Source organism: Felis catus, chromosome D3 (genome assembly GCF_018350175.1).
Source record: "Felis catus isolate Fca126 chromosome D3, F.catus_Fca126_mat1.0, whole genome shotgun sequence".
Lineage (NCBI taxonomy): Eukaryota > Metazoa > Chordata > Mammalia > Carnivora > Felidae > Felis > Felis catus.
Genome location: NC_058379.1, coordinates 86,389,361 through 86,400,246, shown reverse-complemented (window position 1 = coordinate 86,400,246; position 10,886 = coordinate 86,389,361). Strand labels below are relative to the sequence as shown.

General features: G+C 41.3%; 1 protein-coding gene across 9 annotated transcripts in view; it reads left to right on the top strand.

Moving 5' to 3' along the window:
* Nucleotides 1-4,427: 4,427 nt before the first annotated feature.
* CD226 (CD226 molecule) overlaps nucleotides 4,428-10,886 on the top strand; it is a 92,675-nt gene continuing 86,216 nt past the window's right edge. For 3 of the 9 annotated variants that reach the window (XM_045041157.1, XM_045041154.1, XM_045041158.1), the window contains exon 1: nucleotides 4,429-6,557. The gene's annotated coding sequence lies outside the window, so the exon portion shown is untranslated. Of the gene's footprint in view, nucleotides 6,558-10,886 lie in introns of all 9 variants that reach the window. The other 6 variants (XM_045041162.1, XM_045041161.1, XM_045041160.1 and 3 more) reach the window with 4 other exon arrangements.

The following is a 10,886-nucleotide window of genomic DNA, read 5'->3' as shown; positions in this document are numbered from 1 at the left end:
ACCCAGTTTCCCCCCATGGTACCATCTTACACCATATAGTACAGTAACACAACCAGGATATTGACATTGGTATAATTTACTACATCATTCAGCTTTTCCCAGTTTTACTGGTGCTCATTTGTCTGGGGAGTGCACATGTGTATCGTTCTATTGTACTAAGCTGTATAAGATGCGTAAGTATGTATTAATGCAAGAATATTGCATTAGGTTCTACACAACTTTATCATCTATGTGGGTTTTCATATCTACCATGATGGTCAACATACTACACAGTTCGACGTGATGAGGAACCTTCCCATTGCCTATTACAACCTACAGAGCCACTTTCTCCCATATTGCTTCCTATTTTTAACCCCTGGCAACCTCTAACCTATTTTAAAGTTTCTGAATTTCTTATATTTTGTCATTTCAAGAATGTTATATAAATGGAATATGTTCATTATGTAACTTTTGGGATTGGATATTTTTTTACTCAGAATGATTCCCTGAAAATTCACCCAAGTTTTGTTTTTTTTTTAAATCTTTATTTCTGAGACAGAGCATGAGTGAGGGAGAGGCAGAGAGAGAGAGAGGGAGACACAGAATCCAAAGCAGGCTCCAGGCTCTGAACTGTCAGCACAGACCCCAATGTGGGGCTCAAACTCGTCAACCGCAAGATCATGACCTGAGCCAAAGTCGGACGCTCAACCAACTGAGCCACCCAGGCGCCCTTTCACCCAAGTTTTTAAGTGTCATTTATGTAGTTTGATCCTTTTTATTGCTGAGTAATGTTTCATGACAGGGATGTATCAGCTACCTAGGTCTCTTATTTTATTTGGACTGATTATAAATCATATGATGTTCTAAATTTTGGGTTCCCTATTTTATTGTTAGCATATGGAAGTGCTATTAGTTTTAAAGTGTTGGTCTTATTTATTGCAAGCTTGCTGAACTCACTTATTCTAGAAAAATTGGTAGGTTTGGGGGGTTTGCTACATAGACAATCATGTCATCTGCAGCTAGCAATAGTTTTATTTCTTCCTTTCTAATCTCTATGCCTCTGATTTTTTTCTCTTGCCGTATTGCAGTGGTTAGAACATCTAGTATTATGCTGTCAAGCAGCATGGGGAGCAGACTTCCTCAGATTTTCCCCAAGTTTAGGGGAAAACATTCAGTCCTTCTAGCTACAGGCTTTTGCAGATGATCTTTATTACTGAGGTAATTTCCCTTTATTCCTTCTTTTTAAATTTTTTAATGTTTATTTACTTTTGAGAGAGAGAGAGCAGGGGAGAGTTAGAGAGAGAGAGGGAGACACAGAATCTGAAGCAGGCTCCAGGCTCTGAGTTGTCAGCACAGACCCCGATGCGGGGCTTGAACCCACAAACTGTGAGATCATGACATGAGCCGAAGTTGGATGCTCAACCAACTGATCCACCGAGGCACCCTATTTCCTTTTATTCCTAGCTTGCTAAGGACTTTTATTGTGAGTGGGTGTTAAATTTTGTCAAATGCTTTTTCTGTGTCAATCAATATGATCACATGATTTTCCTCCTTTAACTTGTTGATACATTGAGCTATATGGATTTGATTTTCAAATAAGAAGCAACTTTGGACAAGTAAGGGAGTAGACTATGGAAGACTTAGCCAAGTCTCATAAATGAAAGCCAGGGTGTTTAGATTTGAGTCTAGTGCATAGCATTTTCCAAAGTATGTTCTGTGACATATGGTAATAGAGGAGACATAGAAATGTAATTTCATGGTCCATACTGGTTTGAGAAACTAGGTTAAACTAAATTTAATAGGCTTCTTTATTTTTGGACTTGTCAAAGCCTTTACTATGCTGCATCGAGTGATTTCTGTGTTTCAAAAAGGGGAATAAAGTGTGTAAAGTTTCCCAATCCAGTTTATCCCCAAAATCCACATTTTCTGTAATGTCTGTGATAATTGGAGGATGCACTTTGGGAAACATTGCCATAGGAAATAATTTTTCCAATGAAAGTTTCTGACCTGGGGAAGAAAGTCAGTATGCTGTGGTGGCTCTTACACATGGAATTTTAGGCAGGTTTCCTAGCAGCTGGAGGATCAGTTCATTATCTGTGGAGGGGGGAAATAATCGGAGTTCCACCTGGTTGGGGGAAGGGTTGGGGTGGACACTGAGATGTGGAGGTGAAGACCGTGGGCTCTATAGTCAAGGATCTTGGTTCAAATCCTGGTTTGCTCACCTAGAAGGAACAGGAACCATTGGACCAGTTACTTGCCCACTTTGTGCCTCAGTTTTCTCAAATACAATATGAGAATAGTAACAATTCCTATTGAGGATTTTAGAAAGGTTTAATGATGAAACATGTAAAGTGTTAGAGAAGTAGCAGGGACATCGTCACCATCCAATAGTTGTTACCTGTGATGTTTGTAGTTGGAGGATTAAGTGAGATGATCAGAAAAGCACCATTACTCACAAAGTTGTTGTTAGGAAGGTAGGCTCAAGGGCAGCTGTCAGGTGAGTTAGGGGCGGGTGAGTCCGTGGTCCCACATTGGATGCTTTGAGGACCAGCATGGTGAGAATATTTAAAATTTAAAAATATTTTCTTGGACTGTTCATTATTTGGTGACTGAATATGAGGGGTTAAAAAAGAAGACTCAAAGGTGACATCAAGGCTGAGCCTTGGTGATAGGGAAGTGCATTCTGTAGCTGCCGGGAATTAAGTATGTTTTAAATATTAATGGGTATGAGCACTGGGTGTTGTATGGAAACCAATTTGACAAAAAATTTCATATTAAAAAAATAAATATTAATGGGTAAGCCAGATGATTTTGGCATTCTAGTTAAAAAATAATAGATATTTTAATATTTGTTTTAACACGTACAGGAAAATAAAGAGTTGCAGTCTGTTTATGCAAAAATCTGGTATCTGATCAATGTTGTTAGGAGCGATCTGATTACACAGTTACACTACAAGGAGAATTATGTCCATGATGCAACTTTGGACTTTGAGAACATCTCAGCTTTTTATTTAGGGCACGGAAGTGGTAGAATGGCTCCTCAGAGGAAATTAAGAGAGAGAAAGGCATGCTGGTGCACAAAATGAAGGAGAAAAACAATGCAAGAAGGAAGAATTGAAAAGGTCCTTAGAGAAATCAATAAGCATAACTTAAAGAATGGAAGAATAGGAAAATGTGGTTGCAATAGCAGAGAGTTAAGCAAATGGGCAGCTTGGTAAAATGACTTAAAATAAGCCAAATGTATAAGATTTAACACACTGTACACATAATTATGGACTTGACTCTGAGTTAGAATATAGCCCAAATTTGTTTACATTTTATTTCTCATTTTTTGGTATAGTGCCTTTGGATCCTAACCTTTGGGAACCAAAGAGCCTAGAATACCATTACCAGAAGGTAGCAAGTCTAAAAACATTTGAACAGGAAATATTTTAATGAATTAATATTTTAGTTAGTAAATTAAATGTGTGTGTATGCATTTGTGTATTGCTTAGCTTTCATTTAAAATTTCCCTTATTTCTATATCTGTTTTTTCATTCTTTCCCCCAAAATCATCTTTTCCATTAGCCCTCAGGATATCACAGCACTCAACACCACGAGTGAATTTTCTGAGATAATACTGTTTATTTTCTGTGCCAAATACTAAGGCTTGGAATAAACCAGAGTCACTGCTTTGGGGAAGAAAAAAGAAAATCAGTTAATTTGTATTTGGCTGTTGTGGTCAACAGAATAATGAGTCCTCAAAGATGTCCCTGTCCTAATCCCTGGAACCTGTGAGTATGTTTTGTTTTGTTTTGTTTTGTTTTGTTTTGTTTTGTTTTGTTTTGTTTTTTCATGGCAAAAGGGACTTGGCAGATATGATTAAAGTCAAGGACTCTGAGTTAGGGAGATTGTTCTGAATTGTACAGGTAGTCTCAGTACAATCCCAGGCTCCTTAAAGTGGAAGAGGAAGGCAGAGAGGTGAGTGGGAGGAGGTGAGACTAGGGAAGAGGTCAGAGGTGTGGTGTTGCTGCCTGTGAAGACGGAGCTGGGGCTTTGCTGGCCCATTCACGGCTGCCTCCGGCACAGACCAGTCAGACTTCCAGACAGACTCTGGCAGGGAGGCTGCTTCACACCTCCTGCCTACAAAGCCCTCACACCTGCCCACCACTGCCGGAGGATAACAATAAACATAAATTTAGAGACAGTGCGACGTCAGTGGGTAGATATGAAATCCTACTTCTCTTTTGATTTCCAGATCTCATGCAAGTGCCTTTCATTGGCAAAATTGAACTTGGAATCCTGTTGGCATGGGTCTGGTGGATGCAGTCCTGGTGTTCCAGCCCCTGAAAGAGAAGGGATAATATGGAAGAAGACTGTGGTGCTGCTTGACCAGGACATGAGCTGGCACATGTGGTCAACCACAGCATCCTGTCTCCTCCCAGGTCAGAATGAGAGCCCGGTGGGGAGGACACTCATAATATCAAGGTCCTCATGGCCATCTTGGCACTTTTCTTCCCTCTTTAAATTCTGAAAACAAACTTGCAGAGTAAGAGTTTATCTGATTACAGCTATGATTGTTGTTTGTTGAACACATGCTACATGCTAGGTGTTGCCCTCAGACCGGGGATACAGCTAGGCTGAATGAATACCCAGCTTTGCCTGAGACTGTTCTGGTCTTAGCACTGGAAGTCTGGTGTCCTGGGAAACTGCTTGGTCCTGGACAAACCAGGAGGGCTGGGCACCTTGGACACAACAGTGAACCAGGTAGTCTTTGCGCTCAAGGAACTCACATTCAAGCTGGGAGGTCCAGAGACAGACACAAAGCTGAAAAAAAATAAACAAGAGGCACAATTTGACATACAGAGTGGCATCAATTTAGAAGGAATGTGAAATATTTATTTGTATACTGGTTCATCTGCTCATTTTGAAAAAGGAGATGGCTTCTTCTTTATCTAGAGGATGAAAGAGAGGGCCACCCCAGGACATCATTTTGCTTCCAGAAGGATCACTGCTTACCTCCTTAGAGTGGGTATGCATAAAGCGGGGAGGTTCCCATTGCTCTGAGGTAAAAGAATGGAAGGACTGTCCGTCTGGCTTACCTAGCCTGCCCTTCACAGAACCTGGTGGCCTCGGGGACAGGGTTTTCAACCTTCCAAAGAGGCCACATGGACCAGGAAGAAGTGGATGGCGACTCTAGCCCTGCCCCTTTGAGAGTCAGCAGGGTCAGAAGCTTTCTGATGGGTAGGGGTAATCCTGATTGAGGGCTGAGTAGAAAAGACAACACAGCTTCCCAAGTGAGCTGACCAGGAGCGATGGTGGGCTAGACCCAGCCCCAGGACCTGGGAGCTCTCGCACTCGGTGGTCTTGGTCACTGCTGGGTCAATGGTAACCAGCTTGTCCAAGACTGAAGCGATCCGGGACATGAGACTTTAAACCCACAGCCAACTAGGGTGGCTTTCCGGATGAACATAGAGTTTATCATCCAAACTAAGACACTGGAAAGTGAAATGGAAGGCTATTGATAGGGTGTATGTTGGAGACATCCAGGGAGCCTGAGAGGTGCAGTCCCATCCATATTAGACTATATCTGTTCCTGGTTCCAATTCCAGAAACTGGTGTATTGTGTGGCCAAGGCAGGAGACCTTCCCTTATCCAGGACCCTGCGATGGTGACGAACTAAGGGGACAATGGTTGTGCTGAAAATGCTAACTAAACAGCTCAAATATAAGCTACATTACCCAACTACAGACAAAACCTTCCTCGGGGCACCAGCAATGCAGGGGACAGCTATCATGACAATAAGAAAAGTTAGAAATTTGCAACAGAAATATCCAGCAAGTATCTATTTTAATTTAGGCACATATATGTTTTGCGCCGTTTGGGAAAGTAAAAATTCCTTTAAATGAGTTTGGATGTAGCTGATACCAACAGTGCAAGAAGCCAAACAAGCTTTTCAACACTTTGTGTTTTGGAGGGGCCCCAGTTGGGCCCCGCTAAGGGTGGGGTGCACTTGGCCCTGTAACACGAGGTTGGTGTTTGTTTGCCTGTCTGGGTGTCCCACTGAGGCTCGGCAGTCTGTGCTGCCACCAACGTGCTTGTGACTGTGGGCCCCGCAGCTAGTCCGGGATGGATTGGGGTTTGAACGCAAGTCCTCTGCAAAGGCCATACTCTTTTGTTAATGGGGGTAATTCTCACGCTCTCTCACTAACCATAATGCAGAGAGAACGTTATCAAATAGGAAATAGAGGAGAAAGGAATGGAGTCTGTCCGGATGGCTGGAGGGCAGAGATAGTAGATGCGTACAAGTCCTTGTCCATCCACGGAGCATGGCTGTCTGCCACTTCCTGGGGTCACTTAGAATGGATTCCCAAAGAGGAACTCGGTTGTTAGCAGGCTCTAATGCTTGAGGTCAGGAGTCCTGAAAATGTTTGTGTAAGTATTTATTGCCTTGAAACCTTGAGACCGTCAGCAGAGGGAAGGATATAAATGGAGCAGGAAGATAGAGGACAGTAGACAAAGGAGCCCCGAGTTCAGCCCGCTGAGCCCCTGCTGGTGCTAAAACCAGCTGAGAAGCACGGTGCACGCTCTTACTCCAGGTACTGTTTTTCAGAATGACTCATTTATTGGCTTCTTTTTATGGGCATATGTGTGTTGAAAAAAGTTCTCTACTTAGGTTACCATAGGTATTTTACATGTCGGAATATAGATCTGGATAGCCATGGGAGAGCAGCAGTGTCCCTCCTATGGAGTCACCACAGTTCATTAATTGAACCAGTCTGCTGGAGATGGTAATATTGATGTTTCTCAACTTATATTAAGAAAAATAATGCTACAATAAACACTTATACATTTAAAAGCCAGATCTTTGCTAGATTGGCTGAATTTTTTCATCCTTAGGATAAATATCTTGAGGAAGCTTGGCTGGGTCAGAGGATTTAACAAGTCAAATTTTTTATATACGCTGCTTAACTCTTGCCTATAGAAAATGCTTACCGGTTTACACTGACCCAACAGCATCTGGCTATCAGTGTTTCCTCTCACTCTTGTTAACAACGGTCACTATCGTTCTCTTCATTTATGTTTGCACACGTGATGTGCAAAAATTAGTATGCCATTGTTTTACTGTTTGTTGATCATAACTGGTGAGATTAAATACTTTTTTACATTTTTCTGTTTGTATCTGCTCTTATGTGCATTGATGTTTAATGTCTATTGCCTGTTTTTCTATGGGTATTTGTGGGCTTTTCTTGATCACTGATATTTAAGCACTTTACACTTAGAAAATATTACTGTTGTGTCTCATTAGTGTATAATGTTTACCATGTCGGAGTTGTAAATTTTTATGTAGAAAAAATTTCCCTGACTTTGGTATAAGATATATACACCTTAATATGTATGTATCTTAATGTATTTTATATGTATGTGTGTGATGTCCAACTCAAGAATCCACCTCTGTCCTCAGGCTTATAAAATATATCCTCTAATTTTTAGAATATTTTTCTTTCTTTCATTTATTTATTTATTTATTTATTTATTTATTTATTTATTTATTTATTTTTGAGAGAGAGAGAGAGAGAGAGAGAGAGAGAGCCAGTGCACAAGCCAGAGAGGTGCAGAGAGCGGGAAAGAGAATCCCAAGCAGGCTCCATTCTCTCAGTGCAGAACCGACATGGGGCTCAACTCAGGAACCATGAGATCATGACTGAAATCAAGAGTCAGTCACCTGACTGACCCACCCAGGCACCCCTAGAATAATTTTCTTACTCGTATTATTAATAGATTTGAAATGTATTCTGCTGTAACAGGTGAGCAAATTGATCAGGGTTCTTAGTTGTAACTTCCCCAAGGACTTCCTTCTAAGGTGAGAAGGAAGCAACTTACTGAAAGGGTATAGGACTCAGAGCAGGCCGCAGAATGAATGGGGCAGGGGAGAAGCCTGCTGAGCGCCCCTGGGCTTACCGCACTTCCTCCAGGGCCACCCACCAGACCTGGTGAGCACCTCCATCCCTGCAGCAGATGCTTGGGCTGGGGCCCTGTTCCCTGCTAGTGTGCACACCAGCACACCCGCTCCACTGTGTGCAGCTGGCTCTGGATTGGTGGGGCCCCGAGCCTGCAGACCTCGGGCCAGAATGGACCTCGTAGCCCTGGTGCTTTCTTGTTGCAACTCCCCAGGCTTCAGACTGGAATTCTTTTTATTTTTATTTCTTGAGAGAGAGAGAGAGAGAGAGAGAGAGAGAGAAATTGTATGTGCACACGCACACATGTGCACACAGATGCATGCACACAAGCAGGGGAAGAACGAAGGGAGAGAGAGAGAGAAAGGGAGAATCCCAAGCAGGCTTCATGCACAGCCCCGAACGAGTAGGAAGAAACCATAGGGCTCGAACACATGAACTGTGAGATCATGACCTGAGCAGAAATCAAGAGTCCCATGGTTAGCTGACTGAGACACCCAGGTGCCCCAAATTTGAGTTCTTAGGGTATAAATGTAGTTGGCAGAGCGTAGGTCCTACACCCAGATGCAAGCAGGAGGCCTCTCAAGTGGGTGTATACAGGTTGTGCAGCCCAGGGAAGGACCAAAGTCTACAAGGAGCTGACTTCAGCTTTTCCCACTGGTAAGTCAGTTTCTCTAATACCATCTGGTAGACAATCCATTCTTTCTCTGATGAGCTGAAATGTCGTCGTTATCGTATGCTGAAAACCTGAACTTCTTTTTTTAACCTGCAATTAACTCCGGGTTTATAAGAAAGAGGCTGACAGCATGACTTACAGAGCAACCATTCACTCTCTGTTCATTGCTGAAAAATCTTTTGCCATGTGACCTAATTACACTTTACTTAATGCAACTTTAATTAATTATGAGAAAACATTTTTACACACACATGAAATATCTACACAATCCTCATCAACTAGAACACTGGGTGACATAGGAGATTAGATGTTAATGTTGAAAAGAAGGTAAAACATTCACAGGAGACAAAGCCAGTTTAAGGAAGAGAGTATTTTATATTCTGTAATTATTTGAAGCATCCAAGAGAGTGAGGCTTCTTCTTTTCCATAAGTATGTACGGGCCTCTTCCTTTGCTTGGTAGTACTCTCGATATTCTTCCTGAATGAGGCTTCCTCTGGCTTCTTGGGCAAGCTGACTTTCTGCCACAGATATAATTACTTCTTTCACTAGCTCACTCTTTAGCAGGAGAGAATTCAGATGAAAAAGTTCTGTATTTGTGGTATGTATGATTTCCTGCTTCTTATTTCAAGCCTGATTGTATTAGACTGGCAACGTGGTTTCTACAGATAGTCTTCCTGTAATGTGGCCAAATACAGGAACGTAACAGATTCCCTCCTGTCCTGTAGAGGTAAACTTGTTTTGAAATCGTTGAAGGGATCCTGGTTTCCATTCAGATCGGCCATCTGGGCCAGGTAAGGTCACTAAGCCGTATTTATTTTTTAGGTCAGCAACACCTTTAATTCCTAACATTTGTATAAATGCAAGCATGCCATTTGTTCTAGTTGAATAAGTACCAACATTCTCCAGTGACAGGGTCTTTGGCTAGAGGTGCTCAGTGGGATGCCTTGAAGAGTGTTGTGTTTCTGGGTTTGTTAGTGGCATCTCCCTAATTCCCAGAATCTATGTTGGTGAACACATTTTCCTTATTTTCCATTTTCTTACGGTTTGACGTGGCTGCCATTTACGATCATGGCAATAATGTCTTCTTATTGGAGAAGTAAAGTGGGGAGATTTTCCAATGTGTAGACCATGATGAATTCAAGGCCCACAGGTGATTCATCCACTGGAGAAATACAGGGCGTTAGAGGCGGTGTGGAGGAGGGTGTTGGCCCAACAAGGCCCCAAGAGGAAAATTCTCTCAGATTTTCTTAGCTTCCCAGCATTTGGCCAGGACCGTGCATTCAGCCACCGTTTCACGGCATCAGTGTTCTTAGTTCGTCTAGTCACATTCGAATCTCTACCCCTGAAAATCTGTCATTCTTTGGGTCTGCTTTTGAACTATCAATTCTTATAGGATAAAACACTTTGTTTTAACATTGTAAGCTTTATCATACATTTTAATACCTGGTATGCAAAGTGCCTTGCTTCATTTTTCTTATTGCTAAAAATGCAATTTGCTCTTATGCATTTAAAGCTTTTGCTCATCAAGATCACCTTTATTCTGTGAACACTCATACACACAGACCGTGCTAGATGCTGAGGAAAAGCACCTCACTGCCTCCACAGCCTCCACAATCTCTTGTAGAGTGGGGTCAGCAAGAACCTCATGAAGTCTTTCACAGACTGACCTACTCAGAGATGGAAGAGATTAGAAAACTTCAGGTTAATTAACATTGTTTTTTCAATGTGTTTTCCCCAAATTGGATCTTGTTATACAGGAACATAATATATTATCTTTTATTCAAGACTTATGTTACTTCATTAGATATGATATATAGATTTTGTATAATTGCTACGTATTCTTGAGGCACACTCATAGATATATATATCTATATATCTCTCTCTATATATATATACACACATATACATACATATGTACATATATGTGTACTTTTTGCTAGACAAAATAAAGCTGTTGATTCTTATAAAACGATTTTGCTAGACCCTTTATTTATTGTTTTATCAGTTTTTATTTGATTCTTTTGTATTCTCTAGGTTGACCATCTACAAGTAAAAATAAAGTCAAAATAATTCCTCAGTATTTACAATTCTTATTCTTTTTTTTCAACTTATAATATCAGTTGGAACTTGCAGGACAATGTTAGATATTGGCAGTGACGGTGGTCATTCTTGTCGTACTTAGGAATTGAACTGAGCTGCTTCTAGGGTTTTACCATCAACTCTGGCATTAGTTTCTAACCAGTTTTCCTTATTCTAATTAAATTCTAAAACTGCTCTGAGTTTTGCTTTGTTT